Source organism: Phascolarctos cinereus, unplaced genomic scaffold (genome assembly GCF_003287225.1).
Source record: "Phascolarctos cinereus isolate Bilbo 61053 unplaced genomic scaffold, phaCin_HiC Scaffold_1;HRSCAF=81, whole genome shotgun sequence".
Classification (NCBI taxonomy): Eukaryota; Metazoa; Chordata; class Mammalia; order Diprotodontia; family Phascolarctidae; genus Phascolarctos; species Phascolarctos cinereus.
The window spans coordinates 210,866,006-210,886,034 of record NW_027555514.1 but is presented as its reverse complement, the minus strand read 5'-3'; the positions used below and the strand labels follow the sequence as shown (position 1 = coordinate 210,886,034).

Sequence of the window (20,029 nt, the reverse complement as noted above, 5' to 3'; positions counted from 1 at the left end):
CCTGCCAAATGATTCTTCATCTTACATACTACCAGGCTGGATCCCCAAGGTTTCTCCTGCTTTTAACTGCTCTAGCCATTGATGCTGGTCTGAGTGTAAAACCTGACATGGATTCAACTTGGAAACATACAGACTGGTGGGCTCCTTAACTCCTGGAGGCTCACTCACCTGACCTTTTGAAACTCAAAGGTGGGGGCATTCAGATTAATCACCTTCACCTAAAATGAAAGAACAAATGCAGAAGTAGACAAAGAACTGAGTCCCATATTCATGGGGCCTTAGAGCAATATCCCTCATCAGACATCATCAGCAGAGGAGTCAGACCAAGAGCAGAGGTATAATCAAGAAAGGAAAGGGCTGAGGTCAACAACACCTTTTGACAGCACTCCAAATTCCATTTCCATAACTACAGCCAATTAAAGAATCTACTGTCCACCATGTGGATGTGGTGGCTAGACTAGAATGAGTTATGCAATGTCTTCACATGCTCAAAAATCTCTATAAGGCATTTTATTATATGTTATCATGACTCTCCTTGAAGCTGGGTCCCCAGCCTTTAACTGTATAAATGTGTGTATGTTAATGCACTCTGTGTAAGCTCATAAGGATCATTGGCTGACCCCCATTACACTTTTTTTTTTAAAGCAAGCTTTATGTAGTCATGATTCCTGGCTTCATGTGTAATACTCTTTTTTGTTCTACTTTGTATGTGGAAATATACTCCTTTTGGGGGGATAGTTATTAAATTTAGAATTAAGTACAAGATGAGGAGGGCATAGTTAGCAGTTTTTCCTCAAAAAGAGCTGGGAGTTTTAGTGGATTGCAGCTCACTATGAAGTGTGTGTGTGTGTGTGTGTGTGTGTGTGTGTGTGTGTAGGAGCCAGAAAAAGTAATTCAATCTTGGGCTGCATTAGGAGCCATGTGGCTTCTAGGAATAAAGAGGTAATGATCGTTGTGTACTCTGCCTCAGTCAGAACATATTGGGAGAATTACTTAGTTTAGGTCTAGGTGCCACATTTTATGAAGGGCATTGATAAGGTTTCCATTGTTCTTTCCTGGTTTTCTTCCAACCTGTCCAGCTGCTCCTTGGTCTCATTTGCTGGTTTTTCATCCAGATCATGTCCCGTAACTGTGAATGAACCCCAAGTCTCTGTGCTCCATCTTTTTCACTTTTCTCTTTATACTATGTCATTTGGTGATCTCATTATCTTCCATGGGATCAATTAGCATCTCTATGCAGATGATTCTCAGATCTATTTATCCAGCCATAACCTCTCTCCCATCTCAAACTACCTATTGGATGTTTCAAACCGGACATCCAACAGACAACTTAAACTCAACATGTGCAAAACGGAACTAATCATCATTTAAAAATTTTTATTCTAAATTGAGACCTGAAGAAAGCTAAAGATTCTAAGAGGCAGATTTGGGTATGGAGGGCATTCCAGGCATGAGAATGAGGAGGGGAAGTAGGAGATGGAATGTCAAGTTTAGGGACCAGCAGATAAGCAGATTGGTTGGAAAACAAGGTACATGAAAGAGAACAATGTGAAATAAGTCTGGAAAAGTAGACTACTAAATTGTTAAAGGATTTAAAGAACTAAGGAGTTTGTAATTTCACCTAGAGAAAACAGAGAGCCACTGAAGGTTTTCAGGAAAGGGAGCATGGTCAGACCTGTTCTTAAGGAAAATTATTTTGTCAGCTAGGTGGAGAAGGGATTAGAGAGCAGAGAGATTGAAAGTTTTACACAAGTGATGAAGGCATGCACCAAGGTGATGTCTGTACAAGTAGAGATAATAGGTGTAGTTGTGAGATGTTATGAAGGCAAAATCAACAAAGCTTGGCAGCCAATTGGATATGGTGAGTAAGGTAAAAGGGGAGAGTTGATGATGACTCCAAGGTTGAGAACCTGAATGTCTGGAAGGATGGAGGTGCCCAGAATTAGTGTGGTAGAGGTAAAAGAGCTAGCCTACCACTTACTCTACCACTTACTATCTCTAGGACTGTGAGTTAAGTTACCTGTCCTCCTTAGCCTTCAGTTTCCTCAACTATAAAACGAGAATTGGATTAAATGAATTTGAGGGACCCTCTCAACTCTAAATCTGTGATCCTTTGGTTATGGTAAATAGTAAATGTTTTACATTAGTAAGAAGATAGATTTTGTGGAAGATTTTATGGAAGATAAGAATTTTTTAGTGAATCTGAAGGAAGAAAAAGATATAGGGAACTAGGGGGAGGCAAGCTGTTCAGTTAGAGGACGAAAGTGCAGTATCATGGGATAATTGGATGATTTGTCCGCCTGGAACAGATTGGCAACCTACTGGTAGGCTGGGAGGGTTAGGTGTGAAAATCTTTAGGTAAGGCCAATGGAAATATGTATTGAAACCAGCAGATAAGATTTGTATGGGTGATTAGATGAATGGATAGATTGGCTTCTTAGACTGGCTTTGCCATTGGATATCTATTGTAAAAAAGAAACTGGGAAGCCTCCCTGGGCAAAGAAACCAACCTTTATTAAAAGAAACAAAGGTGGGGTTTACAGATTTCCCAGTATGATCTGAGACCCTGAGATACAGAATTCACAGTTATTTATAGGTCTCTTGATCCATGTGTGGTACAACAAAGTCCCCTAGAAGCTGATTCATGCAAGATTGCATCCTGCAGGTCATTATGTCCTACCTTTGTGATATCCTAAGTTTGTACTTTCCATGATGTCTCAGTTAGCCCTTTGATGTCTCAATTAGTCCTTTACAGGACTTTCTTGCTTTGTCATTTTAATATAAAAATTAATGTATAGGCATGATTATTATGATTACATACTTAAGATACACACTTTATAATGATTAGTTATACTTCTAAGGTTACCTAACACAGGGATTTCCCTGGGATCATATCATAGTTTGGTTACACACAGATTTTTATTGTGTCTGGGACTGTGTTCTTAATATAAATCACACAGTTACTTCTTATCCTAATGGTTATTCCTGATAAGAGATTAGCAAGGCAATACAGAGCAAAGCACTCAAGGCATGATTATTGATCTTTTTCATTTCACCATGTGACCTTGAGCAAGTCACTTTCTTCTTTAAAACTGTTTTCTCATCTATAAAATGAAGGAATTAGAAGAGAAATTCAATTTCAGCTGTAGAAAGTTCTATGATTCCCTGTACGAGGATAAAGTCAAAATGGATACATGATTTAGATATAAAGACTGATACTATAAGCAAACTAGGAGAACAAACTTACCTGCCTGTCAGATTTATGAAGAACAGAAAAATTTATGACCAAACAAGAGATAGAGAACATTATGTAATGCAAAATGGATGATTTTGATTACATTAAATTGAAAAGTTGCTGCACAAAGCCAATGCAACCAAGATTAGAAGGAAAGCAGAAAGCAGGGAAACCATTTTTACAGCCAGCATCTCTGATAAAGGCCTCGTTTCTAAAATATATAGAGAACTGTGTCAAATTTATAAGAATACAAGTCATTCCCCAATTGATAAATGGTCAAAGGATATGAAGAGGCAGTTTTCAGATGAAGAAATTAAAGCCATCTATTGTCATATGAAAAAATGCACTAAATCACCATTGATTAGAGAAATGCAAATCCAGATAACTCTGAGGTACTACATCATACCTATCAGATCAACTAACATGACAAAACAGGAAAATGATAAATGTTGGAGAAATTGCAGGAAAATTGGAACACAAATGCATTGTTGGTGGAGCTGTAAACTGATCCAACCATTCTGGAGAGCAATTTGGGAACTATGCCCAAAGGGCTATAAAAATGTGCATACAATTTGACCCATCGATACCACCTCTAGGTGTGTTTCCCAAAGAGATCATAAAAATGGCAAAAGGACCCACATTTACAAAAATATATAGCAGCTCTTTTTGTGGTGGCCAAGAATTAGAAATTGAGGGAATGCTCATCAACTGGGTAATGGCTGAACAAGTTGTGGTATCTGAATGTAATGGGAGACTATTTTACTATAAAAAATGATGAGCAGGCAGACTTCAGAAAAACCTGGAAAGATTTATATGAACTGATGCTGAGTGAAATGAGCAGAACCAGGAGAACATTGTACACAGTAACAGCCACATTGTACAATAACTAACTTTCATAGACTTGGCTCTTCTCAGCAATACAAGGATCTAAGACAACTCCAAAAGACTCATGATAGAAAATGCTGTCCATATCCAGAGAAAGAATTGTGGAGTCTGAATGCAGACAGAAGCATGCTATTTGCTCACTTTTTTCTTTTGTTGTTTTGTTTTGTTTCTTCTTTCTTGTGGTTTCTCCCATTAGTTCTAATTCTTTTATACAACATGACTATGTGAAAATATGTTTAATATGAATGTGTATGTAGAGCCTATATCAGATTGCATGCCATCTTGGGGAGGAGGGAAGGGAAAGAGGGGAGAAAATGTAAAACTCAAAAGCTTATGGAAATGAATGTTGAAAACTAAAAATAAATAAATAAAATTTAAAATTTCTATAATTCTACTTAATCTGGCAGAAAACTGGTAACCAAGGGTGGGCTTTGAGAAGGCACATATAGTAATTTAGTTTTTTAAAAATAAATTTTTATTAATGTCTTTTGCTTTTTATATCACCATAATTATCACCAAAATGCTTCCCTCTCCCCCTTCCAGGGAGCCATCTTATTGAACAAATAGTATTTTTTAAGGAGGAAAAAAAAATCAGTACAACTGATTGATACATTGAATAAATCTCAAAACATGTGCAATGTGTAACACTTATGGACCTCCATCTCTACAAAGGAGTAAATTGGGAGTGTCCTCTCAAAGCTCTTCATTTGAGTCATGTTTGATCTTTATACTTTTGTTCTATCTACTTTTGAAATTTTGGTATGTGGTTGTTTTTTTCCATTTACATTGTTGTAGTTATTGTGTATATTGTTTTCTTGGCTGTGGTTACTTCACTCTGCATCAGTTCATTTAGATCTTTTCATGCTTTTCTACATTCAACATGTACATAATTTCTTATACCACAGTAATATTCCATTACATTCATGAACCACACTTGGTTTAACCATTCTTCAATGGATGTGCATCTACTTTGTTTCCAATTATTTACTATCACAAAAAGTGCTACTATAAAGTGAATTGAACAGAACCAGATTATAGAGTAACAGATATACTGTACAATAGTAAACTGTGAATGACTTAGCTATTCTTAGCAAAATAATGATCCAAAACAATTCTAAAGGACTTACAATGAAAAATGCCATCCACCTGCAGAAAAAGAACTGATGGAGTATGAGTGCAGATCAAAGCATACTATTTTTTACTTTCTATATTTTTTTCATGTTTTCGTTTCCCCCTTTGGGTTTGTGTCTTCTTTCACACATGACTAGTATGATAATGTTTTACAGGATTGAACATATATATAGCCTATATTAATTTGCTTACCATCTCAAGGACAGGGGAGATGAAGGAGGGAGAGAGAAAGTCTGGAACTCAAAAAATTTAAAAAAGAATGTTAAAATTGTCTTTACATATGACTAGGGGAAAATGATATATTATTTCAAAAATAAAAACAAAAAAATCAAATCTGGCCTTAGATACTTACTAGCTGTGTGACCCTGAGCAAATCACTTTTAAAAAGTGCTGCTATAAATATTGTGCTATATATGGAGACTGTCTTCTAATCAATGGCTTTTTTGGGGTGTAAGCCCAGTAATGGAGTCTCTGGTTCAAAGGAATAGACATTTTGGTCACTTTATGTGCAATCCAAATTGCTTTCCAAAATGGTTGTACTATTTCATAGCTCAACCAACAATGCATTAGTGTATTTATCATTCTATAACCCCTCCAACTTTGAGTATTGGCATTTTTTTCATCAACTTTGCCAATTTGTAGGATGTGAGATGAAACTTCAGAATTGTTTTGATTTGCATTTCTCTTATTACTAGTGATTTAGAGCAGAAGTGTCAAATAGGCAGCATAAGGGCCATACCCAGCTGCTTGACCCAGAATAAAATGTAAGTGGGAAATTTTTAACAAAATAAATAAAAATACAATAGAACATAGATAATGTTAATATGTGGTTTTCTAAGTCAATATGCAGCCCCTGTTTCTATTTGAATTTGACACCACTGATTTAGAACATTCTTTCATGAGGTTGCCATCTTACTTGTGGCCTAGGGCCCTGTCCCCTTGCCCCTACCACCACCTTTAAGGTGGAGTTGAGTAGGGAGAATATTTGAGGCATGGAGGACAACCAGATAAAATGCCAAGAGCTGAGAAATGGAGTGTCTTGTTCAAGGCACAGCAAAGAGGCCAGTGACACTGGTTGAAGAGTACATATCAGGGAGTAAGGTATAAGAAGACTGGAAGGCAGGAGGGGGCTAGGTTATAAAGAGCTTTGAATGCCAAACAGAGGATTTTGTATTTGATCCTGGAAGCAATAGGCAGCCATTGCAGTTTATTGAGTTGACATGGTTGGACTTGTGCTTTAGAAAAATCATTTTGGTGATTGAATGGTGGATGGAATGGGGAGAGCCTTAAGGCAGGCAGACTCACCAGCAGGCTATTGCAATAATCCAAGCGTAAGGTAATGAGGGCAGGTACAAGATGGTGGCAGTGTCAGAAGAGAGAAGGGGGCATATTTGAGAGATGCTGCAAAGGTGAAATCAACAGGCCTTGGCAACAAATTGTATATGGGGGAGTAAGTGATAGTGAGGAATCTGGGATGATTCTTATGTTGTGAGCCTAAGGGACTGAGAGGGTAGTGTTGCCCTTTATGGTAATAGGGTACGCAGGAGATGTGTTGGGTATGGGAAAGATAATAAATTCTGTTTTGAACATGTTTTGTTTAAGATATCTACTAGACATCCAGGTCAAGATTCTAAAGGGCAGTTGGAGATAGGAGATTGGAGGTCAACAGAGAGGTTGGGGCAGATTAGTTAGATTTGAGGATCATCAACATTGAAATGGTAATTAATTAAATCCATGGGAGCTGATAAGATCACCAAATGAAGTAGAAAAAGAGAGAAGAACCTCAAGGGTTAAAGGGTCTGAAAGGACAGTCTCATTCCTCATCATATTAAAGGAGAGGGGAGAGCTGAAATCTCACGAAAACTGAGCAAGCATGCTAAGAGTAGGCCATCCAAGAGTCCCAGCAACATCAGGTGGGAGAAGCTTCACCATGGTCACCATGACCTAGAAGGAAAGTACATGTACAACAGTGTGGAGATGCAGGAGCTACCATCCACCCATGCTACAGTCTCCAAACCAAAGCAATTTCAGCCACAATGCTGTGAGGAGAAAGAAGAGAAGGATGTCAGAGCTGTGTGACTGGGGCTGAATGTAAGCCAGACAGATTGATGCAGATTCCTTTGCCTGTTGTGCTGTGAAGACAGAACCCAGTGAATTTTACACTTCTATCCTCTGCCTCTCCCTCCCAGCCCCCATAAATTTTTTCATTCCCTCTTTAGGGAAAGATAAATCAGGATTAACAATTAAGAACCTGCTTACTTTTGGGTTTTGTCACTTTGTTTAAAATAAACCACTTTCCTTAAGACCACATGGTCATTATTATAATAGATTTTTGTATGTCCTTAGAGGCAGATGAGTGGCTATATATCCTAGGAGAGAGATTTTCATAACCACTAGAACATTACCAGCATGGGGGCTTGCAGCAAGACTGAAAAGAGGTTTTAATGATTTACACTGCATAACTTCTCCAAAGCAGAGAAAGTCCAAAGACCAGAAGAAACCTCTGCACAACATAGCCTTTAGGGTAGAGAGGAGATGGTTGGAATTATCTCCTCTGAAACCAGCAGCTTTAGGTACCATCAATCCCTTTGTCCATGGTTTAATGGAAATCCTTCCCCGGAATGATAGAGCCGAGGGCAGTAACTAGAAAGAAAGTTAGGCTTGAAGGAAAGAGTTGGGAACACCATGCTCTCCTGAAAGTGGAGGCCTGGAAAGAGAGAATAACTATTTCTCTGGTTCACCAACCTTTCACATACCCCACATCCTGCTAGAAGCACACACACCTACTATCAGAAAGTGTTAGATGTAAAACAAAGAGAGACAGTTGTTGCCTCTGTTTTAAAGGAGAGAAAACTGAGGCATAGGGATGTTGTGATTAGCCAAAAGACAACAAATGGGGAATCATAATCATCCTGCTGTAAAAGAATTTATTGAGTCTTAAATGATGTTATACCAGGCATCTTAGAGTAAGTAACATAGGGCCTGTACTATTTGGAGTTTATAATCTAAAATAGATAACACTTGGACAAATCACTCTTGGGATTCAGTTTCATTTTGTAAAATGATGTTGCATGGAGGGATGAGATGGGAGAAAAAAAAAGAAAAAGAAAAAAATTTTAATTAAAAAAAAAAAGATGTTTCATGGTTCCTGCCAACTCTAAAAATCTGCAAATGTAGGATTGTATACAGGAAACGTCATGGTAGAATAAAAACATCAGGCCAAGACACTGACCAGTGACAAACTATGATAGGTAACAGATCTGACCACAACATAGCACATTCTTAACTTTTTATGTTTCTTTCTTGTTCATCGGCCTAAAGATATGTTTATTGATCCAAAAATATTGAATTCGATTAAATAAAGGCTGTTAGTTTTCCTTAGGAGACTTAACACATAAGGGTGTTATGGAATCCAACAGGGAAGTAAAGAACAGCTGTATTTTTTTCTATTTTTCATCCCTCATTTTAGGGATGGAAGACAATAACTGGGTGGAAGTCAGAAAACAGCCTTAGACTTATGTGCTCAAACTGGAAGGCAGTAAAAAGGTTTCAAATCAATGGCCTGACAGAGAGAGAATAGGCAAGGGTGGGAGGCTTGCTGTGTTGGGAAGCCATCCAATGCCACTGCCCCACTACGCTATTTTTACTGATCCCTTAACCAGGAGCAAGACCCTAAGAACCGAGTATAACTGAACTATGAGGAAACTATGCAGTCTTGGAAACCACCAGATGAATCAAGGAAACTGTGACCAATCAGGTTGCATAGTTTTGGGAGGAAGAAGCTGTATCAGAGAAGTTAGGGAAGCCAGGGAAGTTTTGTTAGGAAAATGCTGGTCCTATCTATCACACTATTCCCTATTACTGAGAATAAAAAGTCTTACTTCCTTGTCCTGTATATTGCTCTTTCTCTTACACTAAGCCTCTATTTCTAATATTAATTTGATTAAGGCTCTGTTCACTTTCTGTATTTGGCATGTGTTTTCAAAAGAAATTAGTTTCCTTAAGATATTGCTCATTGTGCATGCATGCATGTGCATGTGTGTCCCTAAAGAATTAAATGTAAAGATGATGAGAAGAAGATTTTGGTAGGCCAAGGACATATAGTAAAAGAGAAAAATAGATTCTCTTTCTAATTGATGAGACTACCAGATGAGACTACAAGTGAGATTATATTAATATATTATTAGAGCTCCCCTGAAACATGGGAAGAATAAGTGAAGCTGGACCATCCTGGACATAGGATGCACCAGCAGTCTTCTGGTGAAAGGAGGTTTGATTAGTGAGTGGGAATTAGCCTTGTCTGAGGCAGTGGTCTCAGTCAACTACCTTTTCCAGTGTCTTCCCCAAAGCAGGTTTGAAAGATCCCCTACCCAGGGGAGTAGTGAAGGTATAGACTAAAGGGAAAGTCATAACCATGGGGATGCTCTAACAGAGAAACCAGGAAAGAGTACAGCTTCCTGCAGAGGAGCTAGAGAGAGGGAGTATCTAGGCCTTTTCCTTAGCCAAACAACTCTATCTCCAATCACTGTTAGAAGTATAAACACAAATAACAGAAACAGATGATCAGCACCTGTGTTTACTCAAAGGTGCCAAATTAAGAACACTGCCAAGTTTATATGACCATGTAATCCCTAGGATCAGATAAATCACAAAACCATTTTAATTCATCCTTAACACAATCCAAAGTGATGGGTCCTTTCTATTTATATTTAATTGTGATTCCTCTACTGCAGCTCTTTACTTTGGTTATGGAGTATGTTGGGAGTATGTTTGGGTGAATTGCCACTCCCTTAATCCCAAATCAGTATTTAACCAAGTGAAAAGGTCTTGCTGGTTCTGTTTCAGAGGAATAGTTTGGACCCAGTGAGATTACCTTGGCACCAAGTGTTGTAGAATTTTTACTCAAGTTACTCTAGATGGAGAGAGAATGACTAAGTGAATGAAAGGCAGGGCAAAAGGAGGAAAAGAAAAGGAGAGGAAGAGGCAGGAAAGAAATTTGAGAAATACTCATTTAAAAAATTTTAGACGTACAATTGAAAAATACACAAAGAACAAAAGATGGTTCATAGAGGGATACAAACAAGCAGGAAAATGTTGGTACTAACAGTAGTAATGAAAGTAAAGGCACATTAAAAGGATAAGCTTTTATCATGGACTCCTGGTTTCATGAACAATTCCCATTTTCTAGCCTTTGTGTCAGGAAATGTTCATGTGTTGATTATTTTCTATTTATAATTTTAAAAATTTAAAAAGAAAAATGTAAAGAAAAGGTAATAGGGCTCTCATTTCCCACGAAAGCGGGCAGGCTAACAATGTATGTCAAATACAGAGCTGGTTTATTTTCATCTAACAGGACACATAGCCAATTCCATAAATAGGCAAACAACTTTTCCCCTCTTTTTGGTGAGCCCTACCTCACCAAAGGAAAAAAAAGGTATCAAGGTAATCTTGCTAGAAGAAATTCAGCTCCTTCTGAACCCAAACTGAAGAATCTCCCTATAAACCTGAATTGTAGAGAAAGCTGCCTGTTATTTCTGAAAGTTTCGTTCGCGGTGTTGATAGGGTATGGTTGCCTTTTAAGTTGTGCTGTGAGTTGGTGGGGGGTTTTCCCCTTGTTGTAAACCTGCTTGACCAAAAGTAGCTTCCATTTTTCCCCCAGCACATAAAGTAGCAACCTATTGCTTTCCTTTGTTTTTACATTTGCGTCTCTCAGGAATCCAATCCTCAGGCTTATAGCATTTTCCCTGTTGTTGAGGCTTCTCCAAAACAGGAAAGAGCTGAGGTTATTGCAGCTGGGGGGGGGGTTGTAAGGAGAAGAGGGAAGGAGATCATTCCCCTTCTCTTGGACCTTCACAATTATTACTGTTAATACTAGAGGGTAAGAGCCCAGTTTGTCCTTCATGTTATGAAACTAGGTCTTTCTGATTTGTGACTCTTGCTTGCTCTGGGAATTTATTATTATGCAAGAACTCCTCTCCTCTCATGGGGCCAAGTGGCTTCTTACTCAGTTACTGTTTCTTATTTCTGCCATCTCTGGAGCTGAGTGTTTTCCTAGGGGAGATATGCTTTGAGAAGCAAGCTGCCCCCACTTTGGGACCTAAGTGTGCCTCTTTGTGTACCTTCTCTCTAATCTGCATCTCTCAGCATTATCTTCAGATCTGTCTGCTTCCTTTTTTATAGGTCAAATTGAAGGGCACAGCTCAGATCTACATCAGCCATGACTCAATCATGCACAGTGCACTAATAAATACCAAAGGTAAGTGTACATTTTTTGGGGGGGAATTTTAAAAAATTTTAAACTTAAATACAAAATAAGGAAAGAAAAACAACATTGCTACATGCACAGCAGACCGTAAGAGAGGATTCAATATAATACAATAAATTTCCATTTCAAGAAAACCTATATAATAAATACTTCACATTGTTTTCAAAGCTGCCCAGCTTTTCTTTGCTTCCTTGTTGATTTTCTTTTGTTCTCTGCTGTGCAATTTTTACTTTTTTTCCCTTCCCCCCACCCTAAAGAAGGCTGCAATTAAGTGTGGATATATATACATATACACAGATATCTATAAACATACACATATAAACACGTATACAGTTGTACTATGTACTATGCTTATTTCCACCTGTTATCTGTTTTTCTGAAGGTGGATAGCATCTTCCTTCATAAGTCCAAGTCTTTCCATGTTTTTCTAAATCAACCAGCTCATCATTTCCTACACCACAGCAATATTCCAACCCAATCACATCTTATCTAAGAGATTATCTATGAAAGTTTTTTTTCCCCCAGTTTTGTGCATTCCTTCTATTCTTGGCCATATAGGTTTTATTTATACAAGAAAATTTTAGTTTGAAATAGTCAAAATTATCCTTTTTACACTTCAACAATGCTCTCCCATATAATATAGTTTAAGGTCTGATACTACTGAATCTACTTCCTTTACATCTTTTTTCCTGGTTTGTTTAAAGTTGCTGACTTTTTGCTCTTCCCAATGAACTTTGTTATTATTTTTTCAAATTCAGTGAAATAGTTTCTTAGTAATTCAATTAGGATGATATTGAATAAATAGATTATTTAGGTAAAATTGTCATTTAAAAAATTATAGTGGCTTTATCTACCCATGAACAATAAATATTACTTCAATTATTTAATTCTGAGTTTATTTGCATGAAGTGTTTTATATTTATGTTCATATAGTTCCTGTGTCTCTTTTGACTCAGTTATTTTATATTGTCTAGGTATTTTAAATGGTCTTAAACAATATTGAATAATATTGCTGAGACGTGGTGTAGTTTCCCTATTTTTCATTTTTTAATTAAATCTACTTTAACTTTGTCTGAGATCATGATTACTATCCCTGCATTTTTATATACTAAATTCTACTCCAGATTTGAACTCAGGATCTTCTGACTTCAGGGCCAGTGCTCTATCCACTGTGCCAACTAGCTGCCCCTAAGACCTCATTTCTAAAATATATAGAGAAATGAGTAGAATTTATAAGAATATAAGTCATTCCCCAACTGATAAATGGTCAAAGGATAAGAATAGGCAGTTTTCAGAGGAAGAATTTAATTGGAACACTAATGCATTGTTGGTGGAGCAGTGAACTGATCTAGCCATTCTGGAGAGCAATTTGGAATTATGATCAAAGGGCTATAAAATTGTGCATACACTTTGACCCAGCAATACCACTTCTAGGTATGTTTCCCAAAGAGATCATAGAAATGAGAAAAGGACCTACATGTACAAAAATATTTATAGCAGCTCTTTTTGCGGTAGCCAAGATTTGGAAGTTGAGGGGATGCCCATCAATTGAGGAATGGCTGAACAAGTTGTGGTATATGAATGTAATGGAATACTACTGTGCTATAAGAAATGATGAGCAGGCAGACTTCAGAAAAACCTGGAAAGACTTCTATGAACTGATGCTGAGTGAAATGAGTAGAACCAGGAGAACATTGTACACAGTAACAGCCACATTGTTTGATGACTGATAACACTTAGCTCTTCTCAGGATTGCAAGGATCTAAGACAACTCCAAAAGACTTGTGATGGAAAATGCTATCCACATCCAGAGAAAGAACCATGGAGTCTGAATGCATATGGAAAGAACCATGGAGTCTGAATGCATATGGAAGCATACTATTTGCTCTCCTTTTCTTTTGTTGGTTGTTCTGTTTCTTCTTTCTTGTGGTTCCTCTCATTAGTTCTAATTCTTCTATACATTATGACTAATGTGAAAATATGCTTAATATGAATATTAAAGTAGCACCTATATCAGATTACATGCTGTTTTGCAGAGGTGGGAGGAGAGAGAGGGGGAGAAAATTTAAAATTCAAAATGTTATGGAAGTGAATGTTGAAAACTAAAAATAAATTATTTTTTAAAAAAGAATTCATCCAATTACTTCCTAAAAAAAAACCCAAAAGCTAACGCTGAATTCACCAAGGAATGTCATGGCCAAAATCCAGAGGAAATTCCTGGGAACTCGTATGACTCAGCACTAGAGTACAGCTTTGAGCCAAATTAATCTCCTTAGTGGCCACTAAGAAGGAAGAGCCACTGATCTGGTGAACCTTGAAAGGGGAATGACTGCGCTCCAATGCTTCAACTCAGCTCACTCCGTGGTCTTCCCCTAAGGGATACAAAGGAGTCACCCTTCCCCAACTCCAATGAAACTGGTGAACTGTGAGCATATATGGTAGCTAAAGTACATGAACTGGCTTAGGCAAGCCTAAGCTTGGGCCTTGGGCCCAATGGATTAGGAATGTATACCTCTTCTGTTTTTTGTTCTTTTCCTGAAAATAGGGCTGAACAATGATCCTGAAATGGACAATTCTAGCCTTGATAACATATTTTGAGTTTAAAAGGTTTGGTGATCCTGAGTCTCTTATTTGGAATTGACTTGATACAAGAGGAGCTTCTACATCTGAGTGAGTTACTACCAAGAGGATAAGCTCAATCCGTGACCTCACTTCACTAGAAGACAGGGATCTGGAGAGAGTTGATCAGACAGTAGAAATCCAGGGTGAAATATAAAATGCCAATTTAACAATCCTAGAAAATGCTTCACATTTAATGTTTTAAGTATCTATCTCCTGGTATGTTTTTAGCATACCTTTTGTGTAGATGAAATAAATAGTTGTCCCCTTCTCTAAAAGACACTTCTAGAAACCAGGAGGAATGGTGATAGGTTCCTTTCATATTATCCAGATAGTGACACTCTTGGTTTTTCAGTCATATTGTTGTGTTAGTCCTTCATTCTCGAAGACGACCAATGCCATCATGAAGATGATGTCTTGACTTGTACATGATTTAGATTTAAGTAAGGCAGAGCTGTGCAAACTCATCAGCCTCACTTCTCCTTTAGAGTCATCAAAATCCAGTGGCAAAACAAAAGTCAAGATGATTGGTGATGGCCAATGATTGATGGCAGTCATATAGCTAGTAAGTAATAGAGCCAAGAATCAAACTCTGATTCCAATCCAGCACCCTTTTCCTTCCATATGTTCCTGCATGACATTATCTTCATTCTCCCAAGTCTACCTTCCTCTGTTCTCATCAGGCTAGTTGCCTCAATTTATTGAAGAGGCCAATGCCTATCCCTACCTCCATTCACTCACTACTCCATTGTTGAGTTAATTAATGCCTTTGCTTCCACCCCTGCTTAAGCTTCTTCCCTTTCATGCCTTCTCCATCCTTCAGTGATCTCAATTACCTCTGGACTCCTTTAAATGTCTATTCCCAAGGTAACATTTGATTTTATTAGTGCCTTATACTACTGGCCATTATTTCATGTGTGTTGGTCATGCTTTTGCACCTACACTGTATACTCTTAGAAGGCAGGGGCCATATCTTATGTTAACTCCATGTTCTTCATACTACTTAGCATGGTGTTGGGCATGGAATGGGTACTCAATAAAAACAGTGCGATCATTTTGCTCTCTTTTAGTTAGTATTTAATATTTGTCTCCAGTGCCACATGAACAACAAACATAATTGACAATCATCTTGCCCTGAGCACAGGTACTTCTTGGTGGAGGTGGCCAGCTGCATACCAAAGTACCACAAAGCAGAGGAGAAGCTCATTAAAAGGCCAACTCCCAGATATAATCTATGATTATCTTCATTTATTTTTGTTATATGCTAAGAAGGAAGGGCTCTGTAGTGGTTAAAAAAGAAAAGAACTGGGAGTCTAGAGACTTGCTCCTCACCTCTGTGACTCCTTCTGAGCATGACTCCATAAGCAAGACTTTGCTTCTACACTAAGGAATAAATACCTACCACTCACTAAGTGGCTTGCCCCCCAGAAACTTTGATCTGATATTCTATTGCCTCCAGTAAAAACTGAATCCACGGCAGAACTCTTAGTAGTCAGATTATTATGGGGATGACCAATGAAAACTCCTTAGTATTGAATATCACTAATGATGATATCCAGAAAATACCCCAGGTACCTCCAGCTCTATCCTGCCACCCAATGTTCATTTCCTCTGAGAAGAGGAAACTTTTAATTCTCCAATGCTGTAAAGGACACATTTGGTGCTTCCCAGACAATTGGGGAATTACTGCTATTGTACACTCTTCTTCCTCCTTCATTCCATCAGTTCTCTCAAATGTAGGCCATTCACACTTGGGAGAAATTCAGTCTCTCTTCTGTTATGTGGGGGTCTTGTTAGTAACAACAATCAGATTCTACCATCTATCTTCTCTGCTCCTGCCAAATGCTTCTGGGAGAAATCATATTGATTGAGCTTACTGGGTCCACTATAAATGTATGTTAGCCAGTCTCATTTGGGCCTTTATTGCCTCATGCCAACCCTCTTTCTCTTTTCTGATTGAGTCTTCCCACAATGACTGTTCCAGTGTTTCTTTTCTCAAGTCACCTATACCACCATTTCCCTTTCCTCTCAGCAGAGGACCTGGCCTCATACTTCACTGAAAATCTCCCATCTTTGCTTCCTTTGCTGCAAGTGCAGAGATGAGGTCATCCTTTTCCTTGGCAATGCCAACTCCTTTACTTGTGCCCTTGTTCTCCTCACCTCCAGGAACTTGCCTTTTTATTTCTCTAATTTTCTTTTTTTTAAAAGATAATTCTTATTGATATATTTTGTTTTTATATCACCCAAATTTTTCTTTGTATTCCTCCTCTACCTCCTCCAAAAAAGCTCTCCTTTATAACAAAGAAGTTTTCTTTCCCTAATTTTTTAACCTCTCCCTATCCACTGGCTCTTTTTCTGCTTCCTATAAAAATGCCCAGACGATCTCCACCCTTAAAAATGTTTAACTTGGCCCTACAAAATCCCTCTTCCTTTTATAGCTAGACTCCTAGAAAAAATTCTACCTATACTCATTAGATACACCACTTCCCATTCACTTCTCAGTCTCATGAAAATCTAACATCTTTCCTTATTATATGACTGAAACTGCTGTCTCCAAGGTCACCAGTGATCTCTTTATTGCTAAATCCAATTATCTTTTTTCAGTCCTCATCCTTTTTGATCTCTCTGCAGTATTTGATACTATAGACCACCCTTTCCTTCTGTATACTGTCTCTTTCCTGGATTTTCTTCACACTGCTCAGTCATGATTTTCTTCCTATATGTACCTTCTCAGCCTCCTTTGCAAATTTTTCATCCACGTCCCATTCTCTACATGTGAATTTACTCAAGGGCTCTGTCCTAGGCTTTTTTTCCATCTCTCTCTTTGATCTCATCAGCTCCCAGAAAGTCATTCAACTATCATCTCGATGCAAATGATTCTCAAACATACGTATACATCCCTTATCTCTCTTCTGAGCTCCACTTCTACATCTCCAACTGCCTGCTTGATGTGTCTATCTAGACATCACGGACATTTTAAATTTAACTTGTCCAAAGCAGAACTCATTATCTTTCTCCCTAAATCTACTCTTCCTCCTAACTTTCCAGTTTCTCTTAAGGGTACCTTAAGAATATCCTTCCAGGGAGCTTGCATATTTGCAACCTACGAGTTATCCTTGTCTCTTCACTCACTCTCAACACCCCACCCCCCCATATCCAGGCAATTACTGAGTCTTGTCAATTCTACCTTCTCAGTATCTCTTACATCTCCCCTGTCTCTACTCACACACAACCATCCCAGTCTAGGTCCTCATCACCATTGGCCTGGTATATTTCAATAGCCAGTTATTAGTGCTTCTTCCTCTATAACTATTATTTATTTTATATATTTATATGTGCTATATGTGTATGTTATATATAACACACACATATGTATATGCTATATGTACACACATATAAGTATGTTGCTTATAACATCTGTATATGTGTATACATACATGCAAATATATACATATATGTGCACATGCTTATTTTATCTATTTGTATATGTGTGTATACATGTACATACACACACATATACATACACAGATCATACCCACATTATTTGTGAACATATTATATCCTTCCCACAGAATGTAAATTCCTTGAGCACAGGGACTGTCTCAACTTTGTATTTGTGTCTCCATCACCTAGCACAGTGCCTGATGCTAGTGCTTAATAAATGCCTATTAATTGCTCAATTTCTCTCTTAGAAAACCCCCTGGCATTTACCTCCAAGTAGAGCTGTGAGTTGAATTGGCTAGTAGGCAAAATGGCAATTAGCAGGGGGACCTAAAACACAATTGGGGATGAGAATCAGTTTCCGTAGTTTGAAGTGGCCATTGCCAATTGTCCTGACTATGTCTTGCCAGTAGACTCCGGATGACTGGAGAAAAAAGTGAGTCTAATGACTTTGCACAGCCCTGCCTCATCTAAATCCAGTTCACTTGCAAGTCAAGACTTCATCCTCCTGATGTCATTGGTCCTCTTCAAGATCAAAGGACAAACAATAACAAAAACCATAGTTTGAAGACCTTTCAGGCTGTTAGGGTATCTAAGGGTCCTAGGCAGAGATGAGTACTCAGTTAAATTTCTGTCCCTTTCACCATAACTAATACTTGATAATGAAAATATTAAAATACTCTCATTTCAAGCCATTCCATGAGAAGGGATCTGTTTGCAACAAGTTCCATTTTACTCCAGAGAAATCTTTGAGACTTCACAATGGAAGATGCAAAGGAGGACTGTAGTGTTATATTCAGAAGAGGGAATACAGGAAAGTGTGTTAAAAATATAAAGAAGGTAATTAATATGGAAGAGTGCTTCCAATTGGTTCTAATCAAGTGAACAGTAAATAAGTATTTATGTATCAAATACCATGTACTAGGTGCTAGGATAGAAAGATAAAAAATTGAAATAGTCTCTGTTTTTATACACACACACACACACACACACACACACACACAATTTTTAAATAGCAAAAACCCATTTTTTTCTCCCCTCCCCCAAACTGGAAAAAACACAAAACCCTTGCAACAAATATGCATAGTCAAGCAAAACAAATTCTTGTACTGGCAACATCCAAAAATGTTGGTCTTATTCTGTACCCTGAGGTGTTCCATCCATTCCCTCTCTGTGGGGAGGATGGGTAGAATGCCTCCTCAGCCACTGATCTTTTGGAAGAAAAAAATCTCTGCTTACATTCTATGAGGGATCTAGGCTGTTGAATTGCATTCCAAACCCATACCACAAGGCCTTTCCCCTCCTGTTACATTTGGATGGGCTCTTTTCCAATTTAAAAAAATTCAAAAAATAAGAGAAATATTAAAAAAATAGGAGTGCTTCTTTTTTCTGCCAGCATGAAGATTTAAGGCAAAAAGATCCAATGAGAAGATTGCCTTGCATCACACCCACCTGGGTTTTTTTTTCCTCTTCTAAAGACTTTTAAAGTATTTACATCATGCACTAAAAATGTTGATTTTCTATTGTTGAGAAGGATCATTTGAGTTTTATTTTAACCTTCCCCTGAAAATACGATGATATCATAATTTTTAAAATATATGCAGCTTTTAAACCCAGAGTGTGGAGCTGCAGCATACCAGAAAATATTACCAAAGTCTAAAAATATTGACCGCAAATAATTTGGTGCATATGCAACATACATAATAACTTTGTGTATGTATTACTTTGGGACACATTTGCCCACTGTTTGCACTCAATTTGGGGGTCTACAAAGAACAAAGACACTGCTCCTGAACAGCTGGCAGGGAGAAGCTCTCCAAGGCAGGCAAAGGGGCACACAGCAGAACAATAGTCCCATACAGAGGCAATGAATATACTGCTTCTCTCTGCTTGCTGTACGTTCCATTTCCCTTTAAATACTTATTCAGAATCAGGATCTCCTGTAAAGTCTCAATAATTCCCCTTTTCTTCAAGGCTGGGTCTCTCAATGTGATCCTCTGATATAATTTCTTGAGCAGGCAGTCAGTATAAAAAAAAAAGGATTGGGTCAGCTTTCTTTTTGCAGCCTTGCTTGGCAGCAAAATTCCTCCGGGATGTGCCTGTTGGCCCTTATTCAGCAGCATTCTCAACAATAAAAGCCTCTCTCCTGGAGGTCAGAAATCAATCTCCCACCTGCTTTCTTAACAGAGTGACTTCCATGTCCTTCATATTTGTGGTGGATTTAAAAAAAGACATCTCTAACAGGTTCACTGCTTCAAAGATGCTCCCCACTATCCTTTTTTAGCTTCCTTAAAGCAATTTTCTCCTCCCTTGCAACCCACATTCACATGGGAAACCTGAGGCACAATAACTTTCAACAGGCCTCTGAACCTGTTACCTACATATAGTCTCCTGTGGATGCTAGCTACCTTTCTCAAATTCCCTTTTCTGGGGGGGCTGGGGAAGCTAGACCT

The 20,029-nt window shown here is 38.1% G+C and overlaps 1 protein-coding gene across 1 annotated transcript in view; it reads left to right on the top strand.

The window, feature by feature from the left end:
* Positions 1 to 11,425: 11,425 nt before the first annotated feature.
* TUBA1A (tubulin alpha 1a) overlaps positions 11,426 to 20,029 on the top strand; it is a 39,628-nt gene continuing 31,024 nt past the window's right edge. The window contains exon 1 of the mRNA XM_020966139.2: positions 11,426 to 11,507. The gene's annotated coding sequence lies outside the window, so the exon portion shown is untranslated. The remainder of the gene's footprint in view (positions 11,508 to 20,029) is intronic.